Below are 8,619 nucleotides of genomic sequence, written 5' to 3'. Positions count from 1 at the left end.
ATCATTTGTAATTGTTAGTGATTAACTGATAAACCGGTTAATAAATAAATTCCTTGTGTTGTCAAGTGAGTGTAATCGAATGTCAATATGTTGAAATGACAATTTATAAAAGAAGAATCTCATCGTGGGAACGTGTGACTAGATATCTATGTATTTAAAAGATGTTTAATATTTGAGTGATGGAAGTGAATTACAAAAAACGGTTGTGTCGAGCATTATTACGGTGCATCCAAACTTATTGCTCCAACTGTTTCAAGAAGCTAGAGCAAAATAGAACATCTATTGTACAAAGTAATAAGAATTTTACAATTAAAATAATAATAAGCTTTTTTTGTATTTGAAAGTTACTTTTAAGCATTCGTAATTCTTTGAATGCTAAAAAGTATGGTCACGTTTCTTATAACTTCTCATATGTAATAAATACTATAATAGTTATAATAAACGGATTCTAACTCAGGTCCTCTGAGGGAGAGAAGGACGAGGGCTACTCGTAGGCGCGGGGAAGAAGGGGAAAGGTGCGAGAAAGGCGCAGAAAAGGTCCCCGTTGGCAGCATTGCTGTTTACATAAACAGAGGACCCAGATCGATGGATTACATAAACATGATAACATTCCGCTATGCATTTCTTATTTTTTTCGTCACTCACCGCCACCATCTACCGCCGCCGCCGCCGCCGCCGCCCGTCGTCGCTCTACCATCCTCTTCATAAATGCATAAGTAACAAAAGAAATGTTAAAGAAAGATAGAGCACGACAATATCGGAGTAATGTGTAACGTGATATAAATAAAAAAAGGACGGAAAAAATGAATCAATAGAGTAAAAGTCTCTTTTTTTATGCCACAGTTTTTTTCAATATGGTTTTTTACCAGCGTGTCGAGGCAAAAGATGGGAAGTAAAAGAAAATACATATGTAGTAATGCGAACAAAAAATTTTTTTTATTTACATTACACTGATTGTTTCTCATTTTTTATTACATTTTTTTCGCGATCGAAAGCGTCCGAATGCGATCGTTAGCAGCGTTTTCTGGAAAAAGAAAACGAAAAACTTTTTTGACCATTATTCGCTTTTTCAGCAGAGAATAAAATGCATTAGCACTAATTATTCTAAATGCGATACATTATAGCATTGATGACATTGATGGTGAGGAACATGTTAGCGATTTTGATGCTTTTTCACCAAGACATTCCCAATATCTCGCTTTTTCCCTCAATAATGGTAGACTTAGCGGACTTGGTGACAAGGGATGGTACTCCCTTAACTCGATCGATTTTCGGTGTATATATTCTTTTACTCGGTCCATGTCTTAACGTCGAAGCTTACGATTGAATGAAAAAAGCGATATACATTGTTTATAGATACTGTCAGATCGATGATATGTCGCGACGCGACAAGGGAAGCGGCGATGTTTCGGCTGCTAAACTAAACATAGCGGCAAAGGAACAAAGAAGTCACAAATGAAATATATAATAGGTTATAAGCGCCTCAGTTCCACAGTTGATGTCCTGGAAGACGAACGAATCGGTCAATAAGAATAATGGAAAAAGTATGTCTAACCATCATGCGAACGTTGAGAACATAGCCAACGTAGTATATTAGAAACGTGGATCTGGAGCAGTTTGCGAATATACTAAAGACGAAGTGTTCGAAATGTTCGAAGAAATGGAAATAGATTTTGAGGAAATAATGGACCAAGATTCCAACGAAGAAGTGTTATCCGAAGATGCTGGTTATGTTAGTGATTCGAACGAGCACGATACGGATCACGCAGAGAAATTTTTGCCGTCTCTAGAAATCCGTGCACTGAACGGCTATACTAAACATTACATAATCCAGTGCTACTATACAACGGGTAGTGCTGTAACTGTATGTACAGCATGCATCCGTTTGGCTGACATCGATGTTGTAAGAATATATCTTGTAAGGAAGCACGATATCGATTATATTGATGTGCTGGGCGGTCGTCTTCCACGAATTGCAGAGTGCCAATGTACATTATATTTCCGTGCAACAAGTGCCCACACATTGAAAAACAATTGTGAACAGTATTGCGAGACACTACTAGACACTATTAGAAAATATGAGGGAAGACTGTAATGTAGATGATGTGCTGTATGTTCTCAAATCTGTAATGCGCAAAAGAGAGACATAGATATATGAATATCGCCGGTGCAATTCCTACACGAGAATTAAGTATACGTAGAAACATGGAATAGTTATCAGAGAGCCCCTAACTGATCTTTATTCGCGCGACAGAAAGTGTACCACGGTTACAAGACAAATGTTACGAGGACGATGAGTATGAAAAGAGATTGCTGGAATAGAAATGTCAATGTAATAAAGAACGACTATTATTGGACGAAGAAAATCGCAGATAAAAGCCAGCGTTGGTGCATGTGCATTAAGATTCCCGCGGGTTGTGAAAAGTGAGTCGCACTGCTGATTATTGACAATATATGAATGGAGTTTCGTGATAAGAATCTTGCACTAAAACTGTTTTTCGATAGAAAGACACGGTAGTGTAAAAGCGAACACCGCGTTCAACGGTGAGTTTGCGACGAACAACAAAGAGTGTAAACACTAAGAGATTAGAGACAAGAACAGAGATAAGAAGAGCATTAGAGATAAGAACATTGAGATATACCCATACACCGATTTGCGCGAGTGATACGAGCAGCTCATCGAGTCCACATTGATGTCACTCAAAGAGTTTTAGGAACGCGACGAGCGGGTGGGCATTGTCGTATATTGAATTTGACTACCAATGTGAACAAACTAAATTCCTTGCGCGAGGGATGCCATATCAAAGTGCCGCGGGAAATAGCGATGAAACGAGCGATGATCAATGTGCGTACGACGGACAATGCGTGCTTCGCGTGGTCGCTGCTCTATACTCGATTGAAAGAAATGCGAATCGGGAATCGTCATATCCGCATTACACGACAGTGTTGAATCTCGTGGATATCGAATTTCCAATGACATTAAAAAGCATTTCCAGATTTGAACGTTTAAACGCGATGTCAATCAATATGGCATCGAGAATAAACAAGTCCTTTCTCTGCGGCTCAGTGACAAGAAGGAGAAACACGTCAACGTGCTGTACATGCAAGATCCACGCGACGACGATGTTGGGCATGGATATAAAATCTATCCCGTCTCGTGAGAGCGCACATTACTAGGAACAAGAAGAAGAAATTTTTTGCGATTGGTAAGTACATGTGAAAAAATTATTATAATTTTCCGTCTTACTAATAAAATAATGGTAATAGTTATAATTTTTTGTTTTTTTTTCAGATGCTTACACTACTTCAGTACGAACGAAAAATTGCAGTCGCACGCAATGGACTGTGGGAAAATGAACGACTGCGCTATCCAATTGCCGATTGTGGACGACAAGTGGCTCGAATATGGGAACCAATAAAGAGCGCGCCCATTCATCGTCTACGCTGACTTGGAGTGCGTTCTACGAAAGACGGAACCCGACATGGAAGATGCGTCGTCGTATACATATCAACAGCACGAGGCATTTAATATACTACGTGCGATGTTCGTACGACGTTATCGGTTCCGTCGCGATGAAGACTGTATGACATAGTTCGCGCGACAACTCCAAGACTTGATATATCGTGTAAAATATATTGTATCCATATACATGTCCATCAACATGGAAACGTTGTCAATGGAAAAGAACAATGGGAGGTGTACCGCGATGCGTTGTCACACCTCCGAGAAACTGTTCGCGTCGGATCATACGCGGGTACGCGATCATTGCCATTTCACCGATAAATACCGTGATCCAGCGCATTCAAAAATTGTAATTTAAATTATAAAAATTCATTATATATTCCGATCGTTTTTATAATCTATCGGGTTACGACACGAACTTTATAATTAAGGAACTTTCTATTGTGTACGATGGATATGTAGATGCGTTACCAATAACCAAAGAAAAACATATTTCGTTCACTAAACATGTTAAAGATACCGCCGAGAAAGCAGACGCATAAAAATGCATAAAATTATTCATCGATTCATTTAAATTTCTTAGTATAAGCCTTGATAATTAGCGTCGTTTCTAAGCAGAGACAAATTAAAAATATACGTTTCGAATTTTCAACAATATCGGATGAAGAAATTGAATTACTGACTCGTAAAGATATCTTTCTGTACAAGTACATTGATTGCGTCGAAAAATTGCAGCACACGCGCTTACTACCACGCGAATCATTTTACAGTTCGTTAACGGGCGATACAGTATCCGAGAGCGATTACGCTCACGCTACAAACGTATGGCAGTGATTCTCCATCCGAACGCTCGGTGAGTACAGTGAACTGTACTTAAAATCGATGTCTTGTTACTGGCCAACATTTTCGAAAATTTCCGCGAAAGTTGTGTTGCAAGTTACGGTCTCGATCCTGCACATTATTACATCTTACCTGATTTCACGTGGGACGTAATGTTAAAATATACGTGCACAAAATTTGAATTACTCACCGACATTGATATGATCATGTTCATCGAGCGCGGTATACGCGGCGGTCTCAGTCAATGTTCAAACAGATACACGCAGGCTAGTAACAAGTACATGCGTTCGTACGACCCGTCGGAACCGTCATCATATTTGATGTATTACGTTAACAATTTATATGGATGGGCGACCATTGCCATACGTCGAATTTCGATGGGTCGAAGACGCTACGAACTTTGACGCGAGCGCGATCGTTCTGGATTCACCCACTAGTTACATTTCTCGTAGTCGATCTCGAGTATCTACACAACCAACATACTGATTTATCTTTCCGTCCGATGCGCGATAAGCCGCCCGGAAAGAGCAAGATTAAATTTCTAGCAACGTTGTATGATAAACAGCGTTACGTCATCCACTGCTTGCAGCAATGTACTTGTCACGGTCATCGCGTAACAAAGATCCATCGGCTGCTACAATTCACGCAATCTCTATGGCTTCGCGATTATATTGAACTGAATACAAATTTCAGAACTCGCACAAAAAATGATTTCGAGAAAAATTTATATAAATTACAACAACAAAAATGAACAACACGGTATTCAGTAAAACTATGGAGAATGTGCGCAACCACGTCGACGTAAAATTATTAACAAAATGGGACTGTCGGTACAGCGCGGAGGCAGTAATCGCAAAACTGAATTTTTACAGCCGTAGCGTCTTCGCGGAAAATTTTATCGCAGTCGACAGCGCAAACTCGAGGTGAAGTTCAACAAGCCGATTTACATGGGTACGTGTATCCGCGATTTTTATTTTTCTTTGTTAAAGAGTAACGATTATCTTTGCAAAGAATATTTTCTTGATAATATAATTTTAAAATACATTTATTTACTTGAAACAAATAATATTTATGTAACATTTTTTTGTATGTACATGTGTACGCTTTAAAACGAACTAAACTGAGTTTTCGAAGAGTTCTTGATCATTTCCCAATTTTCAAGATATTATTTCTAAAGCGCCGAATATCCGCCATCATTAGCTTGGCGCGCAGGGAATGGAAATCGGCCGCGAGCCACTAAACTCGAACGACGCGCCTGCCAGGCTATCCCCGCTCCTCGCGGCCCGGCCGGCGCGCTATGCGATCGGTGGGGACGATAGGCTGCTCTTCCGGCAGTAGTAGGCCGGGCGGACGCACATGTTCGTCTATCTTTAAACATTAATTTCTCGTTAATTATTGCGTAAACTGCAAAATGATACATGACTTTTCGACTCAGTTTGATTCACTCTACCTGCTCATGATGAGTGACGAAATATGTTAAAATCACCCTGTATAGAATTAACACAATGTCATGGCTTATTCCCGGCTTTAATTAAATTAATTTTGAATTAATATAATTAACAAACGTTTCGACTTGCAAAGCCTTCCTCAGTGCTAGATCGCAGAAATCCAATCTTAAATTAATGTACAAAGAATAACGGATACAATGAAAATTTAAAAACCATCAATGATGAAGTGTCAAAATATAAAAAAAATATAATATAAAAAAATTTCGAACGTCAATAAGTATCCCGCCAGATGACAATAAAGTAGAAACATTTGGATACTTCAGTCAACAGTAGATTAATTATGTTTATCGATAAAGATAGATTTGCCAAATTCCTCAGTTAAGATCGAGAATCCAATTTATCACAGACTTGTATAATACGATTTGAGAATTCTTTAGTTACGAGTATTTTATGATATTCTGTAGATCAAATAGATTAAGATAATAAGATAATAAGTTATTAGTAAGAATAAGAAATACAGAATCAAATAATAACTTATGATAATTTATATAAAATACTATAATCTAAACTCTCAATCAAATATTCAGTTAAGTACATTAAAGATACTGATTGTTACTCGTTTGAAAATTAACTGATGTGAAGTGTAGGTCAAATAAAAGTAAGTCAATGAAATCGAATATATTATATCGTAAAAACAAGTTTATTCAAAACTGTGAACATTTCTTTTAATCCATTAGAACAAACTAACAAACAATGATTAGTCAATTTATGTGAGACAAGCATTCCTGCATATGTAAGAGATTTATTACAATTGGGTAGCAATTTCTTCCAGATTCCAACAATAAAGAGGAATCAATCTGGGAATTCATCAAGGATATTAAGAGCTGCTCCAATCGCAATAACTTGATTAAAAATTTGGAATATCGAGTTCCGAAATTCCATCAGTTTCTCCATAACAATCCACATTTAAATAATCATGATAGAAAAATTAATAAGATGGTAAAGTGAACGACACAATGGTGTAATAATAATAAAGACATACTTTTCACACGACAAGGATAACGTAACCATGGATATGACCTTTATAATGAGGTTAATGAATTACTTAAAAATTCTGATACATATTTGGTGGTTAAAAAAATCCGACAATGATAATTGAAAGAAATCTGAATAATATGTTAAAAAAATGGCATCAGGAGAGATTCATTTCGGATAAGGAATTTTGGAGTCTTAGGTCAAGTGATTCTATCTTGCCGAAGACATATGCTTTACCAAAAATACACAAGGAAGGCGTTCCCTTTAGAATTATTATTTCTTCAATCAACACAGCTCTATATTCATTAGTTGGTTTTTTGCAAGATATTATCTCTAAGAATATCCCTTCTGCAAAAAGTAAAATAAAAAATAGTTTTGAATTTCCCAATAAATTAACTGGAATGATGATTGACAAAACGGAGATAATGGTTTCATTAGATGTTACTTCTCTGTTCACTAATATTCCATTGGATGTTGTGCTGGATGGATTGATGGGAACGGTGGGATTCCATTAAAGGTGCCACAAATATACCAAAGAATGAATTCATTAATATGGTCAAATTTGTCTTAACATCGATATATTTTACTTTTAATGGGATTATTTACAAACAAACTTTTGACACACCTATGGGTTTCCCCCTTTCCCCTATCATTTCTGACATTGTCATGAATGATTTGGAAGAGAGAGTGTTAAATTCTTTACAATTTCGGGTTTCTGCATACTTTAGATATGCTGATGATATCTTTATGATTGCACCTAAAGATAAGGTCACTCAAATTTTAAATTCATTTAATGAACAGCATGATAAATTTAAATTCACTATTGAATATGAGGAAAATCATTGTCTGAATTTTTTTGGATTTATCAGTCATCAATAAAGACAATACTATCATTTTAGATTGGTATTATAAAAAAACATTCTCAGGTAGTGTTTGTCATTCTATTCGAATTATCCCGCATGTCATAAGATAGGGACATATATAGCTTAGTTGATAGAGCGATTTTATTATCAAATTCTGCATTCTATTATATAATAAGAACATAGAATTTATAATAAAGAATTTGAAGGATAACGGTTATCTTTTAGGAATGATTTTTTATTATATTAACAAAAGGATTAAAAGTTTGACTTGTAGAAAATCCACGATGGTTAATAATACCAGCTTAGATAACTTGATACTGATGAAGTTTTGAGAGAGATAATGATTTTCCCATATATAAGATCTATTTCTTATAAAATTACTAAGTATATTAATAAATCCAAAAACATGATTGGCTATAGGTGCTTAAACAAGCTCAATAAATTTATCAAAGTTTAGAAGATAAAAATCAAAGTTTAGAAGATAAAAATCAACATGATAGAAATAATAATGTCATATATAAAGTAAACTGTAATAACTGCGATGCATCATATGTTGGCCAAATGAAGAGACAATTGCAAACAAGAATTAAAGAACATTGCAATAATATAAAATTAGACCAGTCCAAATACTCAGTAATCTTGAAACATATCACGGAAACTAATTACGACTTCGATTGGGAAAAAGTTAGTACTCTTGATTTCGAAAAAAAATATCGTAAAAGAAATATTTCTAAAATGATACATATTAAAAAACAAAAAAATGGTTTAAATTTAATGAAAGATGAGTTATTGGATAACTCTTATTTTAACATACTTATTTTAACTTGACGATATACGAAAACATAAATGTTCACAGTTTTGAACAGACTTGTTTTTCGATTTTATTGACTTACTTTTATTTGACTTATACTTTACATCAATTAATTTTCAAACGAGCAACAATCAAAATCTTTAATGTACTTAACTGAAT

The 8,619-nt window shown here is 35.7% G+C and overlaps 1 long non-coding RNA gene across 1 annotated transcript; it reads right to left on the bottom strand.

The window, feature by feature from the left end:
• Nucleotides 1-911: 911 nt before the first annotated feature.
• On the bottom strand, nt 912-8,390 carry LOC147907902 (uncharacterized). The gene is made up of 2 exons (XR_015546906.1): nt 4,494-8,390; nt 912-1,024 (listed from the first exon to the last, which is right to left on the bottom strand). It is a non-coding gene; the product is annotated as an uncharacterized LOC147907902 (long non-coding RNA).
• Between the last annotated feature and the right edge of the window lie 229 nt (nt 8,391-8,619).

This window comes from Acromyrmex echinatior, chromosome 12 (assembly GCF_024713525.1).
Source record: "Acromyrmex echinatior isolate Ae372 chromosome 12, ASM2471352v2, whole genome shotgun sequence".
NCBI classification, from domain to species: domain Eukaryota; kingdom Metazoa; phylum Arthropoda; class Insecta; order Hymenoptera; family Formicidae; genus Acromyrmex; species Acromyrmex echinatior.
This window is presented reverse-complemented; position numbering and strand designations above follow the sequence as displayed.